General features: G+C 38.3%; 1 long non-coding RNA gene across 1 annotated transcript; it reads right to left on the bottom strand.

The window, feature by feature from the left end:
* Nucleotides 1–6408: 6408 nt before the first annotated feature.
* LOC125692438 (uncharacterized) lies at nucleotides 6409–10491 on the bottom strand. The gene is made up of 3 exons (XR_007376661.1): nucleotides 10420–10491; nucleotides 9738–9906; nucleotides 6409–6540 (listed from the first exon to the last, which is right to left on the bottom strand). It is a non-coding gene; the product is annotated as an uncharacterized LOC125692438 (long non-coding RNA).
* Between the last annotated feature and the right edge of the window lie 1848 nt (nucleotides 10492–12339).

Below are 12339 nucleotides of genomic sequence, written 5' to 3'. Positions count from 1 at the left end.
TTTGAAGCCACTTTCCCGCTTTAGTGCTTCCTGCCCTCATATTTACCATTCAGGTTTCTTGTCATTTCAATTTGTTTCTCTTGGGAGGACTGCATCTTGGGATAATCGCCTCATTCTTTATTTAAAACAAAGAAAACCCTGTATCTGTGCCTCATGTTAAGTGAATTTCTATGCAAAGTGTTAGTGTATGAAGCTGCTGCTGTCACTGTTACTATTTCATCCTTTCCTGTCAAGGTTTAAGGTGAGATGCTGTCTTCCATCCCCTTATTATTCAGCTAATAATTGCTTAGATGAATAGCCTGCTACTTGAGGAAATAAATCCAAATCGGGACCCTGTAGACTTCTGGTATCTCACTGCACAAACAGTGTACATGCATTGATGTTTTTAAAGCTGATGGCTCCACAGAATTTTTTTTTTTTCTAGGCTGTAATCAGAGTCTTTTCTAGAAACTTTTGAGCACAAATGTAACATTAGGTGCACATACTAGGTCTGCTTCAAAAGCAATGCCTCCTATTTTAAGTTGGCCCACAATGTCAGAGGCAAACGTTGGTGGTATGGCAGTAGAGTTCGAACCTCCCTGCCTATATTCCATCACACGTCATTGCTGTGTGACAGTACGGCAGCAGAGAGGCAGTCTGACAAAATTACATTTGACTTGGAAGTGCATAGGGTCCAGAGGGGTGGCATTGAATTCTTCCATGCAGAAAAAAATTGTGCCATTTGACATCCATCAGTGAAGTCTGTATGAACGTTGATGGAGACCATGCAGTGGATATGAGCATGGTGAAGTGGTGGGTGGTGCATTTCAGCCATGGCAGCAGCAACAGTGGGTCACCTCTGCTGTTGCAGATGTTTAGAAGTAAGCATGCAGGCTCTTGTTCATGGCTGGTGACTCATGCATGGTGGTGACTATGTTGAAAAATAGTGCTTTGTAGCTGAGAATTTGCTCTATCAAATAGTGTTCTTGTGCTTTTTGTAGCTGTTGTCATTACCATGAAAATAAATAGGAGACGTTACTTTAGGAGCAACATATATGTTGTTCCATGCAAGCTTGCCCACTTGGGCTGCTAGTTGAAATTGGGTAAAGCTGAAGTCTAGCCTAAAAAGCTTATTAAAATATTATTAGTTTTTGCAAATAAGCAATGCAAAGTCAGTGCTATGCTGTCTCATACACAACAGCAGTTTGGACAGGAGGGGTTCAGGCTATCAGGGAAATGGAGACACAAGGATCTTACAAAAAGCAGTGGGTCTATTCCAGTTCAGATCTTTCTGTTTAGGGCTGTTTCATTCAAAGGGAAGGATGTCATTGTGTAAGGTGAATGATTAATGCAACTTGTGGTAGTAGCTTATTTTCTTCCAAGAGGTCAAGTCAAAGCTGAATGGTCTAGTCTGTCACATCAAAATTAATTTTTTAAAATTGGAGGGAAAAGTGCTCCACTATTCCAGTGTAAATCTAGAGATTCCAGATTTAAAGTGGTGTAACGAGGTAGCTTTGAGAGAGTCATTAAAAGCACTGCAAAATCAAGGAGTAGTGATCTTTCTGGGATGGCTCAAGCTCTTGTTGGCAGTCCAGGGCTGCGGACATGCTGCAGTCAGGAAACTAACATTAGCTTAGACAGGATGCATGAGTCAAGGATATCAAAATGAGATGGAAAACATAGTATTTGGGCATCTGCTGGGCACTCTTTGTGGTTTGTGCTGCTGATCAGAGCATACTGGAAAAGAAACAAAAATAGTTTTGATTTGGTTAACAGTTAAGATCTCTCATATGACTTACTGAAAGAGAGAACTGTTTAGTGGTAAGGGCACAACTGGAAGGGGCTGACAGGGAAAAAAGCTCAAAGTAGCGTGTTGCCCTTTTCTTCCACCAGCCCCGTTCCCTGAATCTGTTCATTGCAGCTGCTAATGTTTACCAGTCTGAAATACTGAGCATAGCGCAACAAGCAAAGCAAGTGAGGTCCAAAAGCTGCAGCCTATGGTTTGCTGTTTTCCTCTTTTACAGTGAATTATCCTCTAGATTATGGCTCAGCACCTGCAGGTATTCAAAACAGGCATCATATGATGGCCCATTTACATGGTTCCATTCAGATTGGATGAAAAACAAAAGATCCTAGTGATCTTGCTTAGATCTAATAACAGCAATTCCTCTTTCTGAATGCTTTCCTTTAGTAATGACATTTGCAGGTATGTGTGGATGGATGTAGCTGACCAGTTTGACAGCACTGAGCTTTGCATTTTGCATATGCCAACTATGAAGAACATGTTGGGAGCTTGAAACAGAACTTGTATTAGTAGCAGAAGACTATTTGGTTGTGAATTTGCTCTGAGCAGTCAGTTCAGATAAACATACAATATGGCTTGCCCCTGCTGCCTTCCTGGATCCCAGATCTTTCCATGTTTGTGTATATATATATATTTATATAACTTTATATAGATATATATATCTTTCTATGTGTGTGTGTATATATATATGTATGAAATTATTTTTGAAATAATTTGGCAGGCTGTATTTAAGTACATTTTCCATTACATTTCTAGGATCTGTAATTTCTATATCAAAAATAAATTCATTGAATTTTTGCTTCTGATCTTTGTAAGCTGTTTTGGCACCTCTGGCATTTTCTAGGAGTGAGTTCTTCTAAAACTCTATAGAGACTGTTTACTCCCCTTACATTTTTAACCAACTCAGATATGTTAGATAACTTTAGACAGTGATAAACTGATGCCCCGAATAAGTTGAGGCTTATCTCTTGTTACTGAAAACATCTATGCACTGGTGAAAAAGGTGTTTATTTTTTTTTGTGATTGAAATTTATTCTCTCCAGAAAGAGAGATTGCAAAAGTTTCCAAAATAACTTGGAAAAACAATGAAGGAAAAACTACAAAATAAAACTGTCAGGTGCTTCAAGACTTACTGCAGGAATCTGTCCGAAAAGGAATCTGTCTGAAAACAGACCTTGTGTTTTCTGTCCAGAAATGCTCAGTTTCCTGGCTTATATTTTTAAAACCTTAAGCTATTTATAGTTTAGGCTCAGAATTATAGCATTTTTTTTCCTGCTTTTCCTTTTTTTTTTCCCTTTCCACAGAGAAAATAAAAGCACTATTTGCATTTATCTCACCAACAAAGACTGAGTCTAAGGAGTAGGACTGATTGGCTGGGTGTACGTGGAGATGACTTGAATTCATTTATATTTATTCTTTCAAATTTATAGGCTCTCAGTTTCTGGAAGTCTTTTTGGCCTGCTGTTTATACAGAAATGTCTTATCTGACCTTTGTATTTATGTAGTATAATGGATTTGCCCTTCAAACACTGATCATCAATGGAGGTTATCTTTGATCTCCCTAACTATGAGGTTTTATTTTGTGAATGAGTTCAGCAGCTTTAGTGATAAATTTCTGACTGGGAACACCATGTTAGCACATTTTAGGGATTGTTTAATAGGTTCATGTTACATTATTAAGACAAGCAAAGCCTCATAAATACTGGTTAGAAAAGTAGTTGAACTTTTAACAGAAATATTATATTTATCTCAAAAGCAAAAACTAATCATGCATTTTTATTTACTGCATGCCCCAAATTAAGTGTTTTCTTTGTCCTTTAGGATAAATTTTGCTCAATAGCTGCCTGACGCTGTATTTAACAAGATTGGTGCAGCCAAATGATTTTGCCAAATTACATTTAGGATGTCTACTGCTCAGAATATTTAGTGTAATGCCACTCTTCTATGTAAAAAACCCACAACTTTTAAATGATGTGACTGCGATTGTTTTATAGTACAGTTTTACATCTGATAATAGCAGGGTTTCTTTGAAGACTTCTAAGGTTTCCTTTTTGTTTCTTCTAAAGTTTTTTCCATTTTTTTCCCCCCTGTTTTCCAAAGCACCCAAATGTCATTTGACTAAGCATAGAAAATTTTTAAAACATTAATCCCCATGGTACTTTCAGTAACGTAGTAACTTGTGAGATGCTTCAGAAAGGCTTTCTTGTAGGGTTTCTGGATATAGACACCTACTGCTATATTTTGTAATTGATTTGAGAAATCTTAAAATAATATTTCAGGAGTTCCCAGTCTTTGGCTGTGTCACAATGGTTTCTGGCACACATGAGGCATAAAGGCGAAAGCAATATATTAAAGTATTTTTTCATCCTTCCAGACACTGAAGCAAACTGTTAAGCTTTCTGCAGTGGTTTAATGGGCCGTGTACACCAGCTGACAGGCAGTAGCATTGGCCCAGTGTGCTTTTCTTTTTATTCTAAACATTTTCCCACATCCTATTTTAAGGAATTCTATCTATGGCTTGAAATCCTATATTCTCTTGAATCCATACCTGACACAGGATTATAATGGATTTTGGTTCAGAAGGTGAAGACCAAAAAGATGAGAAAGAACAGTGAGAATCAGGATTCTCTACTCTTACAGAAGAGGAAACTGAAATAATATGAATCACATAGGAAATGTTTGTGGATGTTAGACACTCTTGTCTTCTTTAGTTGAAGGCTAAATTAAGAACAATTTCTGCTTTGTGCTACTCCTGCATAGACTGTGCATCTCCAGAGCCTGACCTTTTTTGACATCTGTGATCCCTGTGGTTTTCTAAAACACGTGAAAAGCTGTCCTCCTTGAAGCAGCCCAGTGTGCATGCGCTCTGTTGTGGTGATGATGAGCACAGATTAAAGCTTGGAAGCCACTGGCAGGTGACAGTGGACACTGGCTTTGCTTGGGCTGCTCAGGTAGGCACCTGTACAAATTGTTCTGGTGTTATATCCATGAGTGGCTGTGTCTCACAGATCACTGCTGAGCTAGTACAGCTCTATAATTAGTTAAAATAACGAACTTGCTGTGATTTTTTGTTTAGGTTTGGACAGTTTTTTAAACTTTGTTGTTTTTTGTTTGTTTGTATTCCTCCAGGACTAGGAGAAGCACATTGCTAGTGCTGGTATTACCACTACTGAGTCTACTGTAAGAATCAAAATATTTATTTAAAATTATTTAATAAATGTCATCTAAAAGAAAAAGATGACATACTTTGGTGCATCTTTTCAGGTATCTGTGCACTAATGTGTACTGCCTATTTCAGTTGATCAGCAATACTTGTTTTATGTAATTGTTAAGGAGCCTTTCAGAGTTTTCTTCCAGCATCTGATTTGGAAATGTAATTATCTGTGTGCACTGTTATTGTTTTTTTTTTTTTCCTGTGAGAAGTTTGAAGCTAATGGTTTGGGTGGATGGATTAGGCAAAAGACAAGAGTTACAAAGGAAAAAAATAACTAGGGATTTGGATTCCAAAAAATAAAATACTAAACTAGAGCCTTTCATTTGATCTGAAACACGAATACAAGTTCATTTTGAGTTTACAAAGCTGAGAACACTGGCATCCTTCAAATGTCTTTGGAAAAGCAGCCAATTCAAACTTCCTGAGAGTGAAGTTTGTGGGAAGTGGCTTAACGTACTAGGAAAGTGCTTTGAACTCCACACAGAATAGGGTATTTATGCTCAAAGATGATCCTTTTGCTTCACGAAGGAAACTGCAAATTGTGAAATACCTTCAGTATGGTTTGACGTATGCTGCTGTTACAGTGATGCATGCAACTCTTCAAAATATTTTTGTCACTAACAATGTCTCATTGAAAGAATCTATTTTTCCCTGGGCAAATAAGAAAACGGGAAGGATCTTTTAAACCTTGTAACCAAATATTGATCCTTACAGACTCTTTGAACAGAGTAACTTTAGGGATTGACGTGATCAAACTACATTTAAAAAGAGAGGAAAAAAAAATAACAAAAAACCATCAGATGATATCCTCAGAACCTTAGGCACAATTGCATAAAGGCCTACTGTATAAACTATGCTCTGCAGGGACGTGTACGGTATGCAGAGCCAAAGAGTAGGGTAGGCATAAGAAGTGATTTTTCCTCAGACAAGCATCAGCTTAGCAGCTGGAGTGTCATCAATCAGCTGAAACTGCACGTCAGAACTGGAGCTTGGATTTCTGTCTGGTTCTGGTGCATGGAGCCACAGCTGCTACTATAGCCCCTCGTGAAGACTGCCATTAAGATTTGTCTTCAATCTCCAGGGGTGCAAGATAGTGGGCAGCAAACAGATCTAAGCGTGGAGGTTCTTCCCCTGAGATGTAGGGCATTATGTTCAGCTGAAAGTGATACACACTTTCCTACTTTGGTATTAAGGCAGATGATCTGCCCATGTTAAATCATTAATTATTGCCCCAAGCTGAGCTGAGTGTAGGTATAGTTAAATCTCAGAAAGGTGTTCTTTTGAAAAGAATTAAGTGCCAAACATCTGAAAACATTTTAAAAATACAGACTTCATTTACAGTTCAGTGTACCTATGTATGTGCACAAGTATAGCATCACTAAAATTACCTGTACTTGATACTTCTGAACACAGATGAACCTTGACAGAGTTCATTAGCAAAAGCTGATACGTGTTCCTCTGGGTTTGCTTCTTGAATGAATGCTTTCAGTTGGCCTTGGGTGTTGACACAGCAGACTGGCAAATCCACAAGACTGAAGTGTGGCTGTATGGAAAAGAAAGCAGAGAAAATAAAGGCTTGTTAAGAGTGTAGGCAAGAACAATTTCTGTTTATGACTTCCTGAAGCTATAAGGTCAGTGTCATGTCTTTCCACTGCTTGGAAGGTGAATCTATCTCCCCACTAGTGTGTTTGATGTTCAAAGCTGCAAAAGACATTTTCTGAATTTTCATATCATTCACATAGCTATAAAAAGTTCTAAAATTGATGATTAAAAACAAGCATCTACTAGATGATAGGAATGTGGATTTTATTTTTTTTTTTTTTTTCTCTATTCAGAACACATATGTACCACTGAACCAGCTTTGTGTGTTGGCTATTTATACATACACGTGAAATTATGTAAGAAAATTCAAATGCTTCTATGCATTTGGTTGGTTAATTTTTGTTTTTAAATCTTCATTTTGAGCATTTGGGGGGAGGTGTCTCTTTTTCACAATTGCCTACAGTCTACAGGTTTGTTGTTTCATTTTCTCTTTGTCCCCCCAATAAATATGAAAGAGAGAAGGGGGAAAAAATATTATAATATTTTCTGTGGATAAGGTAATGAAAGACTACCTGGTAGTAGTGAAGGACTGATTTCTCAGGTGAACCAATGGAAAAAGACTAGTACAGTGGATGAGAACTAAATTCTCTGCTAGAGTAGGGAATGTAATCAGCATGTAACTTGTGACTATTTCTTGCCATTGTATTTTGTCTGGAAACAAATCTCAGCAAGACTTTGATTTCTCCTTTGAATCTGAGATGAAACCTCACATTCTTCCTTGTTTCTGGATTCAGAGCTGTTCACAAGAGTGATTTTTAACTTATTTCCCTGCTACTTGTTTCTTTCCACCAGCTGTGCTGGAAATGCAGTGCTGTTGCATGGACAGAAATCACATAAGAGTGTTTTGTTCTCTGATATTTAATGGATGCAAAGGGAAGATTTACCACTGTTTTTCTAACTCCCTCCACAAAAGTTCTCGAAACAAAATAAAGCTCTTTCCAGCACCTCCTCTACTGAAAGCAATGTGAGTATGTTCTGTTGGTTTTCAAGTAACAGAATCTGAGGCTTTGAATGTGGTTTATTGGAAGGGTATCAAAGCCTTCTATGACTTGGTTTTCCATCCACAGTGTAAAGGCCCTTCACAAATGGTGAGCGAGGAACTGTAGCACTGCCTATGTTCAATCAGAGTTCAATCAGAATATCAGTATTGCACTTCATTGAATCAATTGTTACTGAAGTTACTGCTTAACAGCGTTCAAAAATCTATTGTGAGAGTCTCATCAACATACAGTGGCTTGGCTTAGCTGTCTGGTATTTGGCTGGTTTCTTAATAGCAAAGAAATTCTGAAATTGAGACTTCTGCAAACCAAGGTGTTCCCTTAGGCTAGAGCCGCAGGTGAGTGCAGAAGCTCAGATAAGAGCTGTTCCAACCATTTCACAAGCACCAGAACAAAATCTAAATGGATTTGTGATTCTATGTTTAGAAAATGCATACGGCTATAGGCCTTGTGTGTGTTGGAAGGCACTCGTTCTTACTATTGCACTGCTGAGGGACACAACATTTAAGCCATTCAGTAAGATAGGGTAGATGCAGCTGCTTTTACTCTTCTTCACAAGGTCTTTCACATATATGGGAAACAGCTTAAGAGTTGTGCTGTAAGAGACTCTAAATCAGATCACTTTTTTTTCCCAGTATCTTGAGGTGATGAGGGAAATAGATCCTGGGATTTGCATGTGCATGTGGTAACCATTAACCCAGCGGAGCCTTAGCGCCTCAGGAGCAGTGAACTGGTCTGTTCTAGCCTATGCCTATACCTCCCAGAAAGGTACAGCTTCCATGGAACTAGTTCAGCCCTTCAAAAAATTAACTATGAATTCAAAGACTAGGAATCCAGTAATTCAAAATCAGAAGGATCTGAGCAAAAGCTGGTTATGTGGGTGAGGTACCAGGCTTTGTTTGATGTGTTTCCATCTTCCCTGCCTGCATGTGTCTGGCACCAAGTATGTTTTCTGTGCCATGCTTCAATCTCTTTTTCCAGCCCTGGAAGTCACTGTTAACTTGCCTGCTCACGCCTGCCTGGCCAGCAGTTGCTGTAGAAGAGAAAACCCCTAAGGCTGCTGATTCTGCATCCTGCCTTCTTATTCTGCCAGCAGGGGAACTGTGCAGGAAGTAAACTAAACTGGCATCCTTCCTTGACTGTTGTAGCTTTAGCAAGCACTGTAACAAAAACTTCAGAGGTTCACGCTTGTCATCAAATGCAGTTTGAGCACTCAGACTCCTGTCACCAAAACCTGCCCTGTCATGTGCTGTGAAATGAACATTCAGTGTCTGTATCCGTAGTCAAAAACAGCAAATGAGACAGGAAATGGCCAAGGAAAGAACAGGAAACACAGGGCATTCTTTTTGTTAAAAGCTAATGAATTTGAATGCATTTTTTCACTAGGAGAATAACAGTAAAATGTTTGCAATTCTGTCTGATGCATGTTGATGTAGTGGGAAGCTATTTTTCTAAGGTGATTAAGAGAGTCAGAGACAGAAATGCAATGGGCAGTAACTACACAACATATGTACAGTAAACAACTAGGTACAGCTCTTTTTATCTGCTTGCATGAAAACCAGTCCTGCACATGTATTCTGATGAGAGGTGAGGGAAGCATGTATATCTCAGAATTTGAAAACAAATGCCTGCATTGAAATTCTATTTGATCTTCTTCCATACTCTTTCTTAATGTTATTTTGCGGGAGATTGCTAGAAAGAAAACTGGAAACAATTCTAATTGTCTCATATGTCTTATTTATGTTACTGCTTTCTGAGTGACTATAGACATTTGTACTTTATTTGCATATTCCTTGAAGGAGGTCATTCTTTTCCCACAGCCTAATTATTTTCCTATATCCTTGCTCTTCACCTGTCACGAAGCACACTTAGGTAATGTAAGAGGTTCTTATCTTGATAGAGATAGCCACGCTGTTCTCCTCACCAAATGAACTAATTGGAAGTTAAAGTGTTTCATTTAAATGGCTCAGTTCTGATGTGATTATGGGCAGTCTTCATTCCTGCTAAGTAACTTATTTCTTTTCATGCTAACTCAGACCTGTTTATTTCTTTTTTTCCTAGGTTTGTAGAGCACGCTAAGTGGAAACAGAACTCCAGATCTAGGATAAACTTATCTACACTATAAATACAATGTTCTTACCAGATATGGCTACTTATATTTGTCCTGTGTGTGATGAATCTTCTAAGAATTTGGGTCAGTAGGAATCCTTGCAGCATAGTTAACTTTGGACTTTCCTGGTTGCCTTTTTTTGGTGGTGGTGTTCTATATATTAGTTACATACTGCTGAAACACAAAAGATGACCTTTTTCTGGAAAAAAAAAACCCAAAAACAATAAATAAACAAAACTGACCCCCTCCCCCCCCCCCAAGAAACAAACAAACAAACAAAAAACACTACAGGCTGTCTCCGATATTTGGTATTTGTTTTCATTTAAAACAGTTATGGGTGATTTGAAAGAGAATTACTGTTTACAGATGAGGTGGCAAAAGGCTCAGAAATTGCATTAGCTTATTTACCATCCTACTGTAGCAAAAAGACAGGAATAAAGTTTCTCAGGGAAGAACACTTGAGTATTTCTTTGGAAAACCTGCACTTTGTTCCCAATTGATTTGCTAAACTTAGAAGTAAGAGTCTGCCACATCATCTCTGTATGTATAGGTTAGGGTCACACAGTCACACCACTGAGTATCATCTTTAAGATAATCACAAACTGCATAATGATGCTGTATGGACAAGCCCTAAGCAATACTCTCAGAGCCAATGATTTGGCAAATGTATTCAGATCTGAGAATTAGCTAGTTCATTTTGTTCAGTACTCACTCTCCAGACAGCTAACAACTGGACAGAAGATTTCACTCCTTTGCTCTTTTTCAGATCTTACAGCTCTGCCTCACTTCCTTTCAAAAAAAGAAAAAAAAAGGGATTAGTCAGCATACACTTCATTCTTTTCTTAACAGCTAGTGCATTGGAAAAGAAGTGGCACAGCACTGAACGTCTAATGCTGCAAGTAAGGGAAAGTAAGTGAGTGAAGGACAGCAACAAAGGAAAGACAAATGGTGTCAACAAAGCTGGGAGTAAAAAATAATAAGAATTGAAGAATAGGTGCTCACTGAAAGTTTGAAGACTACCAGTTGACAGCAGCCTGTATGCCTCAATTCCTAATAAAATAGTCACATTCTAAAAGGCTTAGCATGGTAGCTAGACACCCTTCCCGTCCCTAGACTCCTTCCCTCCCATCCCCACCACCACCATGTTAGAAATGTCTGCCATTCTGCCATTTATTTCTGTTTGAAAGATTAACAAGTTTCTTTTTGCAGAAGTTGTTTTTTCCTAGAGTGTTGTTTTTTTTTTTTTTAAAAGGCTGAAATGGTATAAAAACTGACGTTGCGCATCGGTTATTTAACTTGCTGGTGCTCAAACACAGTATCTGTGCAATTGTCTGAAAACAGTACTTCATTTTGTAAAGTATCTTGTCTAGGTTCCACTGCCCAACAGTCACAGAGATTACATTCCCTGTGTGGCCCATTACTGAGATGGGATTTGATAAGGAAGCTAGTAATAAGTCTTCTGAGTGTTGGAAAAGTTTTATATAGGATTTTCTCCAAAATCTTATGGTACTGGCAAATCTTGAACCAGAAGTTACTGTGCACTCTGTAATGCATAGAGCAGGACCCTTCTCTCCACATTGGCCTCCCTAGGCATGGAACAATAAAAATAAAAGTGGAAAAGCCCAGCAATGTTTAAAGTACTTAAATGGGGAAAGCTAGCCAAACAAGGAAAAAGATTCTTTTCCAGCTCCTGCTGTTGAGTCCAAATCAGCATCATTACTTGGCCTTGCTTGGGAAAGGGTCATTTATTGTTGCTATTTTAATAAGACTATCTAGCTATCTACTTCATTTTACTACTTCAAATGCTTTTCCAAATCCAAAGGGGAACTAACAGTTGTTTTATCCTGCTACCCTTTTGACACAGTCCTTGAGTCACACTTGCTCATGCTTTAGATTTCTTGTTTTTCCTACTACTTGTTCAAATTCATAGCCCCAAGTAGCATTTCTACATGGCCAGTGACACTACTTCTTTATTTAAGCATGCTTTATCTAATTGTAGTAAAAGCTCAGCTCCTATTTGTATGTGAATCACACAGTGTTCCACTCCTATTTGTATGTGAATCACAGTGTTCTATTATTTAATAAACACCTTGTTTATAAACTTTGGAACCTTTTAACCCCAAACTTCCCCCTCCTTCATCTTTCCTTACATATACTGCTTTCTATATTCTTTTCTCTTCCACTTCCCTGAAATGCACTTCACAAAATAAAAGTAGGCATTTTTGGTGCTGACAACAGTAGTTATGAACTGTCTTCCATTTCTTATTCTTTGTGTTGTATTTTAATACTTCCAGTACACAGTGTAACTACTTACTTTGATATGTGCATTGTTTGTCTCTCTTGTTCCAGTACCACTTGTTCTCATCCCCCCAGGAGCTCGTAGTGCACTTGAATGTGCTTGAAGTGCTAGCTTTTGGCACAGGATGCTGGGCTGTACTCACAGTTTTCTGGGGGCCTCTCTCTGATCATCCAGCTTGTTCTTTTCTTGTGGCTTTGAAATCACAACTGCTCACTTCATCCCTCAGATGTTCAGTCCTTGAAAATAACAGTAATAATTAATTAAAATAAATAGGTTCTCTGTTAGAGCTCTGGTTACCCACACCCATAGGTTAACGAGAGTCTTCCTAACAGG

The sequence above is a fragment of the Lagopus muta genome, chromosome 4 (genome assembly GCF_023343835.1).
Source record: "Lagopus muta isolate bLagMut1 chromosome 4, bLagMut1 primary, whole genome shotgun sequence".
Classification (NCBI taxonomy): domain Eukaryota; kingdom Metazoa; phylum Chordata; class Aves; order Galliformes; family Phasianidae; genus Lagopus; species Lagopus muta.
The sequence above is the reverse complement of the archived record's forward strand: the minus strand, read 5'-3'. Positions and strand labels throughout refer to the sequence as shown.